This window comes from Doryrhamphus excisus, unplaced genomic scaffold (genome assembly GCF_030265055.1).
Source record: "Doryrhamphus excisus isolate RoL2022-K1 unplaced genomic scaffold, RoL_Dexc_1.0 HiC_scaffold_27, whole genome shotgun sequence".
Classification (NCBI taxonomy): Eukaryota; Metazoa; Chordata; class Actinopteri; order Syngnathiformes; family Syngnathidae; genus Doryrhamphus; species Doryrhamphus excisus.
Genome location: NW_026652245.1, coordinates 267,287 through 280,000, shown reverse-complemented (window position 1 = coordinate 280,000; position 12,714 = coordinate 267,287). Strand labels below are relative to the sequence as shown.

The window sequence follows — 12,714 nt, the reverse complement described above, 5'->3', positions numbered from 1 at the left end:
TAAACACGGGAGATCAGGTGGGGAAAATCTAAACCGGAAGTGGGAATCAGTTTTAAGCGCACCTGGGCGTCTGCATTAGGGCACTTCCTTTCTCAGCAGGTAAGGCTGCAGACAAGTGGTATCGAGAAGGTAGTCAGAACTGCACCCCAAACCTTGCGCAAACTGGAGCTATACAACACTGAAGAGGCAGCCGGTAAGAAATTCCTTTTAATATTAGCGCTGTGGTTTGACGCGCCTGTGCCACGTAAGGCACGGCTTTTTTTTTTGGATGAGACGGCCGCTGGTGACGCGCGCCTCACTTTAGTTATTGGTACTAGATTAGAAGTATTAACACGGTGCAATTGGTCAGAAAGTGGGATCTGGAACACCGTCGATCGCCTGTGTCGCGTAGGTGCACACGGCGGCTCGCGGTGGTTCATTTAATTGGCACCAATTGAGCTGATCAGCGAGCTTTGGGCATCGAAGGAACGCGCTATGCTCATTTCTTTTCAGTGGGCCTATATTATTTAGAGCTTTTATAGTAATAATTTTAGTTAGTTGACAAGAGAGGCGCAATGCAAATAGTTTAATAAATAGATCAAATAAAATAACGAAATAATGAAGAAAGAAATGAAGTAAAGAATAAGTTAATAAATGCAGGTTAAGGGGACAAAATTATTTCCAACCGTTGTTAAAATGTTTAATGGTTAATATACTGCTGAACAACATGATTTATATCTTATATAAATACTTGCATATGTATATTATTGTGCATATTATATATATTTAGGAATATGTATATTGTGTATACTTATACTTTCCCCTTTTTTTTTTATTTTGAAGGTTTTCACCTATGCGTGCTATGCACTATGCGTGCTATGTGCTGTGCTACGCTGTGCTGTACTGTGCTGTACATTGTCACAACAAGACTTGTGCCTCACTAAATAAAACCCAAAACAGCAAAAGCATCGAGTGGATCCAGTCTTTCCTCAGTGTGGCTACTCGGACCCCCTTTTTCAAGTTCAGGGGATGCGCAAGGCTAGAAGGAACTTGACAAACACACCAAAAAATTACAAGTCCAGATGAGGGATTTTGAGGGGGGTTGGACGGAGGTCCGCTATGGGAGGAGGCGCCAACGCCTCCGTCAACCACAGGGGGACCGGGATGGCAGGAACGACTGGGGGATGGAGCGTGCTCCTCCTGCCCCATTCAGGGGACGGGCTCAGACCCTCCCGCCTAACCCTAACCCTAACCCTAGCCCTAGCCCTAACCCTAACCCTAACCCTAACCCTAACCCTAACCCTAACCCTAACCCTAACCCTAACCCTAACCCTAACATTTCCCTCCTGTTTATCACACATTTATCTGTTTGCAGTCCCTCCTAGGCTCTCCTCTCGGTTTTCACCTAGCAGGTCATCTATGTCAGAAATTGTGCTTACACCTGAACGGAAGTGTTCTCGTCTTCTGAGTCAAAGTACTTTTCTTGGTCAGGAAACAAGTCAGGGGCATGTCCATGATGGCTATCTGAGTCGTCACTGTCATCGCTGCCACCTGCCACCAGTAGGGGGTACATTTCATTTACCTTGTTGTAATTGGTGCCATGGCTAAATCCACAGTCCATGTGATTGTAACCTTCAGGATAGGGATACAACAACATCCACATAAGGCACACAAAAGAAGGGCAACAGCGAGTGCAATAAGCACGGACATCACATAAGGAGACCATTGTCCCCAAAGTTTTCTCCAGTCACCGAACATCTCAGTGTCAACACCAGTGTTCCTTCATCTTGGTGTTTAGCGCCTTTAAACCAGAAATCGCATGCAACAGCATTCCTGTGGAATCTGTATTGTTGGGGATGGACATGCCACATTGGTCGCCAAGCATGGCGCACACTCCATGCTGATTTGCCAGCAGTCCATCCAAGGCGATGCGATTCTGGAAGGCCATGAGTGACGTGGCATGGAGTTGTTCTCCAATTGCTGTGAGTCCGGCCTCGGTGTAGTTCCCAAGCTTTTGTATGTTATAGTGGAGGTAGTTAATCCTATCCGCATTTTTGTTAACTGTTATCCATGGGATAATACTTTTCAAACCTGATGCAACCTGATTTACTAGTTTGTATTCGTCTGGTACCCCTCGTGGCACGCTGATGGCATCGATGTCGGTGGGATTGTCTTGCATCATCCAGTCGGGGGCTGGAACTTCTCTCTTCCTTTGGAAGTAGTTTGGGATGTGGTGTTTATCTGCTTCAATGATAGCATTTAGTAACATGTCAACATTCATAGGGTAAATAGATATTGGAATCAGTAATGTCACTACTGCACATGTTCCGGTCATGTTATAAACGATGTCATCGAGGTATTCGTCCTCGCACCACTACCACACGTCTGCTCTAAAGTACTAAGTTGATGGGGGTGTGTTTCCTCCTTCTGTGTTGTAGGTATCTTGATTTTTTTTTACATGTCTACAATATTTGAACTCAACGTGACCTACATTTTTTTGCGGTTCCTTTTAGCTGTACACTGGTGAAATTTGCTCGGGCTACTTTAGTAGAGAATGGTGGGGGCCTTTTTGTCTCATTGACTACTGGGAATATAGTGTTTATATCATATAAACATTCTCGACAAAAACATTCTAATATTCTGAACATGATGGTGACAGTGTGGACATTTTTGTCATTACTTCAGGGACTCAAGTAGCATTGATCAGTGCTGGTACAATCTGGAGAAGTGGGGTCATGGTCATACATGCAACACAACTAATATTTTTAACATAGTTTGCTGCACTTTTTGCTGCTTGTTCAATGTTTAAAACCCAGTTGTTAAAAGTTCCTGAAATGGTTCCATGGTGATGCCTTCCATTTTTACTATTGGATTCATTACAATAATCATATAGACATAAACATTTATTAATTATTATATTATTTATAGCTTAACCCGACTACAATAGTTATTGGTAAGCCGGGGGACATTTTGGTTACTGTTTCATTTTTGTGCCATTCTGCTACAGTGCCCTCAAAACCAGGAAGCATTGTTGGGTTTTCTGGCCAAGGGTATGTGTTATAATCTTCACTGCTCAGCACGATGCCCCAGAGTCTAGGACTCTGAAGTCCCCTGCGTCACAGACGGGTCTTTACCTTCCTCGTCAGACTCCCGAACAATGACTAGTTTACAATGCGATTGATGTACCTCTTTTTGCAATTTCAATGTCGTCAATGTCGTTAACAATACTTGATAAGGTCCTTCCCACTTGGAAGAGTGTCAGTGTTTTCTTTTTACACTTATAAAACAATAAAGTCCATGTGTATTACTTGAAATAAATATTGTGGTTTTTGAAATTGGCCACACCGAGGTCGGAAGCTGCCCTGGGCATTGTGTTTTGCACACATTAAACATGCTCTACAAATTTTTTGGAATAAGAATTAAATTCATACATAGTAAAGTGGGTGTTAATAGTGTGGCACATCCCTCCTGTTGAGACATGTGCAAAACCATGGCTCAAAATAGCGTCCCACTTATGCAAATTTTTTGGCAAGATTGTTTTATTATCTGTCGACATATTAACCTTTTTGTCCAGGGTTGCTTTATTCCTAAGACAGTGGTCAATTTCTTGCTTTGGACTCTGTTGTTGCATGTCTGCCAGAATCTCAAAGTCTACTTGTAATTTTTTAGTGTTAAGATGGTTCAGTTCCTTTAGTGCTGCTTGTTTTATCATTTTATCAGCGAACGCATTTCCTAAGGATATCGGATCAGTATTATTTGTAATATGTGTCATGCATTTACATACAGCAATTTGTTTTGGCAATTGCACTGCTTCTAGTAATGCTGTTAGTAATCCGTCATGAGTTACTGGTTTTCCGTTGATGTTATCATACCTCTGTTTTGCCAATATTGTGCAAAGGTATGTACTGTTGAATATACATATTGGCTATCAGTATAAATTTTCACCTTTTGACCTTTCATTAATTTGCATGCTTCTGTAAGCGCTACTAATTCTGCTGCTTGCACAGAATAAGAGGATGGTAAATGTTCTGCTTTCAACACCATATCTTGTGTAACAACTGCATAGCCTGTTATTGTTTGTCCAAAATTATTTTTCTTCAAGGAACCATCTACAAAATCTCCTCTTTTTGTTAGTGCCTGATCTAATATGTCTGGTCTACACTTTGTAGTTTGTGTTGTTAGTTCATAACAATCATGTGGTTGGCCTTCCTCAGGGAGTGGTAGAAGGGTAGCTGGGTTGAGCGTGGTGCATCGCTCAAGTGTTAAATGTGGTTGGGACAAAAGTGTTGCCATGCAAGACAGATGTCCAGCAGGAGACAAAAATGTCACGTTAGTCTGTAATAGCAGGGTGGAAACCGCATGAGGTACTTTCAGTACGAGTAGATGGAATAATACAATGGTTGCACTTGTTTCCACGGCTATACATGCTGCTATTACAGCCCGCACACAAGGTTATGTAAAGACCTTTACAATCTACTGTTTGTATAAATGTTTTGCTGTAATCAGGTAGTGCTAGAATCGTACTTCCTACCAGTATATATATATATATATTTTTTTTAACACAGAATGCTTTTTCTGCCTCATTCGCATTTACGTTTGCAAAAAAAAACAAATATATATATATATATATATATATATATATATATATATATATATATATATATATATATATATATTAGGGTGTTCAGCCCTTATATGGTGATTTTTTTTCTTTCAAAATTTGAAGCGGCTAAGTGCTGAATCGGTTCCATTTCGTAAAACCATTAACTGAGCAAAATAACAGCTTTTTTCACACACGCATTCCCGTGCCTCACTATACCCAGGTATGTGATAACAACATTGTACCAGTACCAGGTGCCCACTGAAGGACGAAGTTGCATGCACTGCCAGCCGAGCCCAGTCCAGTTTGCTGCCCCTAGGCGAAAGCTCCTATAGTCCGCTGCCACAGGGGCGAGAAGCCGATGCCTTTATTTTCACATTACACATAGGTAGACACCATTACACGCAGCCAATGCCATTACCATGTGTTGCTATAGTGTGAAGGTGCGTTCACTGTACATGCTGTTAACTCGTAAAGTAACTGTTTTGTTTGCGTGTTCTGTTTGTTCTCTGTTCAGTATGCACATTCGGCATACTAAACACGGACCAACAAGGCCAGAATGGTGTCACTACAGACCATCGGATCGGTTCACGAAGGATTTTTTGGTTGGCTGGTACTCCTGACGGTGATGCTGAACCACTTGGAAGATGAACTGCCGCTCCTCTTCAGACTTGGTAAGAGCCACGTTGTAGTCTGTGGCGAGCTTTACAGCTCGTTCAGCGGCGTCATTGACCACCTTTAGTGCTGCCAGAGCCTGAGGCATGATCTCCAGGTCCTCCAGAGTTCGCGGCGTGTCGACCATCAACTTCAAGAATAGGTTCTGAGACCGTTGTGTGACGAACAGACTTAACTTCAAGTCAGCTGTTTTTGGACCAGCCTTCACGTTGAGGTTCACCCGACGGAGGTCCTTCTTTGTTGGCGGCACAGATGCCATGTTCTCCAGCATCTCCTTCTTCTCGTCTGGCGACACCTTCTTGGAGAACAGGGCAAGACCAACGAGATCCTCGCTCAGGTACCATAAGTGGTCCTTTACTTTCTGCATCGCCTTCCCCGCCACGTCAGCGTCGACCAGTTGACCATAGGCTTCGATTTCCTTCACCAGAAGCAGGTCGTTGATCGGAGCATCCGCGGCGTAGGGAGCCTCGAACCAGTGGCGACAGAGACCAGGAAGGTACACAACCGCTGGATGGCCTGTTCCTGGTGCTTGCTGATGGCGAAGTTCGCTGCTTCCTTCAGCTGCCGTCGGAAGAGGCATATCTTCAGACAGTAAAGCCCCTTTGCCATCCAGCGGGCTCGGTGGTAGGCTCCAGGTCGGCGGAATGCCATCTTGGGCTTCTTCCCCAAGTAGGCCAGTGTCAGGTTCAGCAGCTCCAGGTAGTCGTCCCTGGTTTCGGCCTTCTCCCAACTCTGCCATGTGATGACGGCATGCCAGGAAGAGGAGTCGGGATCCAATAGCTCGCTCCACTACAGCACAAGCGCCACCGTGAACGCCTGTGTTGGCAGCTGTCGTATCGAAGCAGAGTCCCGCCAGCCAAGGTTTGACTTGAGGCCATTCTTCCAAAACCTTCAGGATTGCTCCTCCCATGGCCACGCCAGTCCCTGCCGGGATGGAGGGGACGGACAAAATCTTCTCCAGACCCATTCCTGTCAACACAATCGCCAAGCGATCGCTTCGCCCACCCTCAGGATCCGGGAGGAGCTTGCCGTTGAAGTGGAGGATCAGGGGGACTTATGGTTTGAACTCTTCTTGAAGTTCTTGCAGTTCAGTACGCACCTCTTTTCTAGCTTCATGGAGTGATCCAACAGACAGAGTCAGTTCTCCAACGTTGACCCCCGCAGCCATGAGGGCAGGAGTGACGCCATGCATGGCGGCCCTCGTGGATACCCCGGCTCGGTCGCAGGAAGCAACGAAGAGTGGATCATCGATGACGCGGCGCCGATTGACTGACGGCCCTGGCTGAGGTTCATTCCCCAGGGGTGATACTCATTGTCGTTGTGATCGTCTTCAGATGAAGTGGCTTGAGATTGCTCACACTCAACCGCTGATTTGGCCAAAAGTCTGTCGATTTCACTCTTCGACTTCCAGCGACGCCTCTCGAGGTCCTTTTGTTTCTTGTCTTTTGCCTTGATTCTCGCCTCGTACTTCTTATCCACTTATTCTTACCACCTAGGAACATCACCCGGGCACCGCGTTGATCCCTCAGGAAGTCCCTGTCTTCTTGAATTTCAATGTGGGACATCACGTTCCCTTTGGCGATGTCGAAAAGACCTAGACAATACTTATTGTACTCTGCTTCTTTCTTTTCCTGCGCTTCCCCTCCCCTGGCGTGGTTTTTCATCACTTTCCGGTATTTCTCGTATTCCACCTTCAACTTTTGAACGGCGTTACGTTTTTCTGCAGTAGTAATGGAGGATTGGTTCCACAAACGGATGACCTCCTCAATGACCAGCGCTGATGCTGAACTCAGATCCTGTTTCTCATTCTTGAGGAAGAAGAAAAGTCGCAGGAGGACCTCCTTGACTGTCGGGAGCTGTTTTAACGAGGACAAACTCTCTTTCCGAGCATTTCCTAGAAGCACAACGTCTCTCTTGGATCGTGTGCTAGCCATCTGGAAAGAAAGAGAACGGGTAAAGCATTACAGTAAGAGTAACTTCTCCCAAGCAATAATACACGCTAGGCTGATGTGGTGAGGCACGGGATTGGGATGTCGCGGGAGAAATTGCAAACTGCGGTGCAATACTCTCGGGTAGTAGAGCTGAATCAAAACTCAGCACAACGAATATCACAAACTTTTATTTTTCTGAACACCCTAATATATATATATATATATATATATATATATATATATATATATATATATATATATATATATATATATATATATATATATATATATATATATATATATATATATATATTTTTTTTTTTTTTTTTTTTTTTTTTTTGCGAACCTGAACTTTCTTTCTCTATGTGACATCTGTTGGTAGAATTTAACAATGTGTGTGGGTCAGGCACACAAGGTGCTCTTGCCACCACAGCTTGATTTACAGCTTGTCCTGTATCATTCTCCATCCCACAGAGAGTGGCACTTTTTCTCACTGGGAAAATAGGGATGTTACATGGTGGGTTATCGCATTCTACTAAGACTTTAGCTTTTAACAAATCTTCTATTGCTGGTTTTATTCCTTCATATGCATTTAGTTTTATTAGGTGTACTTGTAATTATACTACTGGTTCATCATTTGGTTCTGGTTGTATTTGTTAAGACAAGCTTAGTCATGCTGAATATAGCTTTTGGTTCCTTTTTGACTTGTGGTTTTCCACTTTTATTTCCCATCTTGGGAATAATTTAGTCCCTGTTGTGATGAGCTTCCTAGGGAAAACTAACAACAGGGTTGTTTGTCAGTGAGAGAGTAATTAACTTTTCTTTGAGGTAATTCTCAAGCTTCTACCCCGGTGAGGGCGGAGAATTCTTGCCTCTGCTTCCTCAAAGACTTACTCTTTTTCTCACCCTTTAATATGAAGACCTGTCTAGTGACAAAATCTCCCATTCACACACTCATTTGTACTTTGAAAACGTTTTCACATTCAAACCCCGAAAAGGCCTTTAACCGTGGAGGCTCTCCTTTCCTAGCCTAGCATGACCGTCAACTCCGTCTTTGCACAAAGAACTGCTAACTCGGTCTTTTTTTTTTTTGTCCCGTCCAGCCATTGGGGCATATAGTATTGTTGATCTAAATGCCCTTACATGCTAAACAGATTTGCTCTGTGTCAGGAAAGGTGTTGGCTCCAACTTCCCTGTACCATGAAATTTTATTTGCCGTTATTTGATGTTTTTGTTTTGCCATTTGGAGCGACCGGACCGGAGCAAGAAGAAGAACAGAAAAGAAGAAGAGAAAGGTGGGGGTGGGGGGGGCAGTAGAGGGAGAGACAAAAACAGCAGCAACAAGAATTCCCATAACAACAACAGTGACAAACAGAACAGTTAAATGTCAATGATGGCTAAGGGTCACAATGGAGATGATATCAGTGAAATGAAACAGTCCAACTTACCAGTAGCAATAGTAACAATGAAGACATGAACCATGATAGTGAACACAATTACAGCCATACAGTTGCAGTAATTAAAATCTCACTGCTTGACATCATTTTTACTGTAATAATAGCAGACCAATAGCATATAGACATCAGGGATAAGATGGTAGATTGTGTAGAGAAGCACCCATGTGCTGTGAGTGTCCATATGGAGGTGTGTACTTCTGTGTATATATTCATATATGTGTGCGTAAGCGTGCTTGTGTATGTGAATGCGAGTGTGTGAATGTGTAATTGTCACTGAGAATGACAAAAGGAGAGAGACTGCCTTCTACCACCCAGCAAACTCCGCCCCGCGCAGCCAGGTCAAGCCCCCACCGCCAGAGATCCTCCGGCCCCGTGGGTGTGGGCAAAGCCAGGGCCGACTCCCCAAGCAACTCCCCTAAGAGACCAGCAAGAGGCCATGGAGGAGCAATCCCAACCGGCAACAGGGCGCCAGCAGGCCGGAGGAGAGCCACACCCCCGAGACCAGCGGGAGACCATACCCCACTAGGGCAGAAGGGCATCGAAGGCAACACACCTGTGGGCACAGAGGCGCCCCCGCCAACCGGGAGGGAGCCCATCCACGGCCGGAGGCGCCGCCCCCCCGCCCCCCACACACCCCCAGGAAGCAGAACCTGGCCCGCCCCAGGTAACCCCAGGCCTGACCACCGACATAGGACCGCCCCGGCCAGGACAGAAGAGGCCCGGGCACACTGCCCCATGGAGGACCGGGCGGTAGAGATGGAACACCCTGCGCCAGACCCCTGCAGAGCCCCCCCCCCCGTATATCTATATGGCCATATACACACACACACACCCACATACATATATATATATATATATATATATATATATATATATATATATATATATATATATATATATATATATATATATATATATATATATATATATATATAATTATAATAAAACTTATCATTATTTATCTAAGTATTTAAAACAATAAATACATAAAATAATCTCAGACACACGCGCACACCCCATCCACTCAATACGCACACACAGTTGGTGTTGGTCAGTTGGTCAGAGCGTGGTGCTAATAACGCCAAGGTCACGGGTTCAACCCCCGTACTAGCCACTCTTCTTTATGTGCTCCAGGAACAACAAAAGCCCAGGGCGGCAACTTACCGGCCCCCATAACCGACATCACACCACCCACCCTCGACAAGGCCGGGGAAAGGTAAAGAAAACAGCATGCCAAAGCAGAGCGGCAAAAAACCTCTTGGTCACCAAGACTCAAGGAGCAGATCAATGGGGGCAGTGGACCCCATTATCCTCTTCAGACCACGAGTGCAGAGAATGCGGACCGTGAAGAAACGACAAAAGCCCCCGTTGACAACAACTAACAGTACACCACCACAAGGAAAACAGCATGGCGGCGACAAAAGCCCAAAACCCCCCAGGCCCCATAACCAACAGCGCACAACTCAGTCAACTGCGAAACACCCCCATCAAGGCTGCCAACCGACCGGGGAAAGGTAAAGAAAACAGCATGGCAAAGCAGAGCAGCGGCAAACCTCTCGCCCACCGTGACTGCATGATCAATGGGGGCAGATGACCCCATTGTCCGAGAAGCAAAATTTCGACCACGAGCACAGAGAATGCGGTCTGTTAAGGATGAGTTAGTTGATTTGAGCTGGAAACATTTGATGCAAAGGTGTCCTGTGGTTGGTTTGCTCAGTTGGTCAGAGCGTGGTGCTAATAACGCCAAGGTCACGGGTTCAACCCCCGTACTGACCATCCATCTTTATGTGCTCCAGGAACAACAAAAGCCCACGGCGACAACCCGCTGGTCTCCATAACCAACATCACCCCACCCACCGGTGAAACACCCTCGACAAGACTGCCGAAAGACCGGGGAAAGGTAAAGAAAACAGCACGTCAAAGCAGAGCGGCAACAAACCTCTTGGTCACCAAGACTGCAAGGAGCAGCTCAAAGGTGGCAGTGGACCCTATTATCCTCTACCCAAAATTTTACATCACGAGTGCAGAGAATGCGGACCGTGAAGGAACAAAAAAGCCCTCGTTCACAACACCCCGCCCCTCATAACCCCTCCGGTCCCCATAACCAACAGCGCACAACCCAGTCAACTGCGAAAACACCCGCATCATGGCCGCCAACTGACCGGGGAAAGGTAAGTATTTGCCCAAGCAGGGGCTTGTTGGTCTAGTGGTATGATTCTTGCTTTGGGTGCAAGAGGTCCCGAGTTCAATTCTCGGACAAGCCCTCCCTCCCCCTGAACTACTTTTCTACACAGTTCCCAGAACACCACCATCAGTGAAGTTATGTAATCTGACAGGATGTACTTCAGGGCCCGGCGCTGTCTGTACCCTTGCAGGTTCCGTGGTGTAATGTTTAGCACCCCGGACTTTGAATCCAGTGGTCTAAGTTCAAGTCTTGGTGGAACCAAGGGATTGTCCTGTTGCCCTTGTATTTTGAGGGCAAAAAGGAGACGTTTGCACCGTGTGCCACCGCACCACCACCAGAGGTCAGCCCTGAGTATCGGCCGGAAGAAGGCATCCATCTGTAAGGTAGAATTACACCAAGAGATATTAATGCCGGGTTGTACCAATCGGGAACCTGTGGAAACGGTAATGCACATAAATTTACCTTTCGCCAGTGTGCTGCTGAATATGAGCTTACCTTTGACCTCTGTAACCTCGGGGTGCGCTATGGCGAATGGCCGACAATTAGCCGAGGCTGCTTCTGGAGCAGTGGATGTATTCATCAGGGACACTCGGCGGAAATCACAGCGGGAACTATTTGCAATAAGGGGCCCACTCCCAGGCGCGCTAAACAATTTGTTTTCCTTGTTTTAGCTTGTTCCACCATCAAAAGCCAATTGTTAAACTGTCCCAAAATACCTGTCAAGAGCACAAACAAGGTGTCCACCAGGTACCCACCTATCGCCCTCAGACCCCAGCGTACCGATTGAGTCTGCTTCGGGGTACATAAAATAAAAAAAAAACATAAAATATTGCAATGGTGTCCAGTGGCCGGTTAGCTCAGTTGGTCAGAGCGTGGTGCTAATAACGCCAAGGTCACGGGTTCAACCCCCGTACTAGCCACTCTTCTTTATGTGCTCCAGGAACAACAAAAGCCCAGGGCGGCAACTTACCGGCCCCCATAACCGACATCACACCACCCACCCTCGACAAGGCCGGGGAAAGGTAAAGAAAACAGCATGCCAAAGCAGAGCGGCAAAAAACCTCTTGGTCACCAAGACTCAAGGAGCAGATCAATGGGGGCAGTGGACCCCATTATCCTCTTCAGACCACGAGTGCAGAGAATGCGGACCGTGAAGAAACGACAAAAGCCCCCGTTGACAACAACTAACAGTACACCACCACAAGGAAAACAGCATGGCGGCGACAAAAGCCCAAAACCCCCCAGGCCCCATAACCAACAGCGCACAACCCAGTCAACTGCGAAACACCCCCATCAAGGCTGCCAACCGACCGGGGAAAGGTAAAGAAAACAGCATGGCAAAGCAGAGCAGCGGCAAACCTCTCGCCCACCGTGACTGCATGATCAATGGGGGCAGATGACCCCATTGTCCGAGAAGCAAAATTTCGACCACGAGCACAGAGAATGCGGTCTGTTAAGGATGAGTTAGTTGATTTCTCCAGTGTTTCCTCAGGGGGGTCCTCCACACTGGGGGCTGTTTGGGTATGCTGAGGGGGTGCCATCCTTGGGTCCCTTCGACACGGCCGGCTGGGGGGTTCCTCCCTTTAATGTGGGGGTCCGCCCGTCTAACAGAGTCGGAGGGCCCGGGTGCTGGTCCTCCGATGGCACGGCCTGCAGCTTCTCCCAGTGTGGACGGCCCCAAAGGTGGCGTTTCCTTGTTCCTCAGTACCATGCCATGTCTCCCTACTGTGGGTGATTGTGTGCTTGCGTGTGTGTGTGTGTGTGGGTGGATGGGTGTGTGTGTGTGGGTCTAGTATGGAGGGTGGGAAGGAGGGGCTTTCTTTTTTCGTCATTGTTTTCCTTTTTAATTGTGGTAATTGTTTTAATTCTGGAAAGCACTTTGTGTCG

The 12,714-nt window shown here is 46.4% G+C and overlaps 3 non-coding genes across 3 annotated transcripts; all 3 read left to right on the top strand.

Moving 5' to 3' along the window:
* Positions 1–10,344: 10,344 nt before the first annotated feature.
* trnai-aau (transfer RNA isoleucine (anticodon AAU)) lies at positions 10,345–10,418 on the top strand. The gene has a single exon. It is a non-coding gene; the product is annotated as a tRNA-Ile (tRNA).
* A 416-nt stretch (positions 10,419–10,834) lies between these two features.
* trnap-ugg (transfer RNA proline (anticodon UGG)) lies at positions 10,835–10,906 on the top strand. The gene has a single exon. It is a non-coding gene; the product is annotated as a tRNA-Pro (tRNA).
* Positions 10,907–11,673: 767 nt separating this feature from the next.
* trnai-aau (transfer RNA isoleucine (anticodon AAU)) lies at positions 11,674–11,747 on the top strand. Its single transcript has one exon. It is a non-coding gene; the product is annotated as a tRNA-Ile (tRNA).
* Positions 11,748–12,714: the final 967 nt, after the last annotated feature.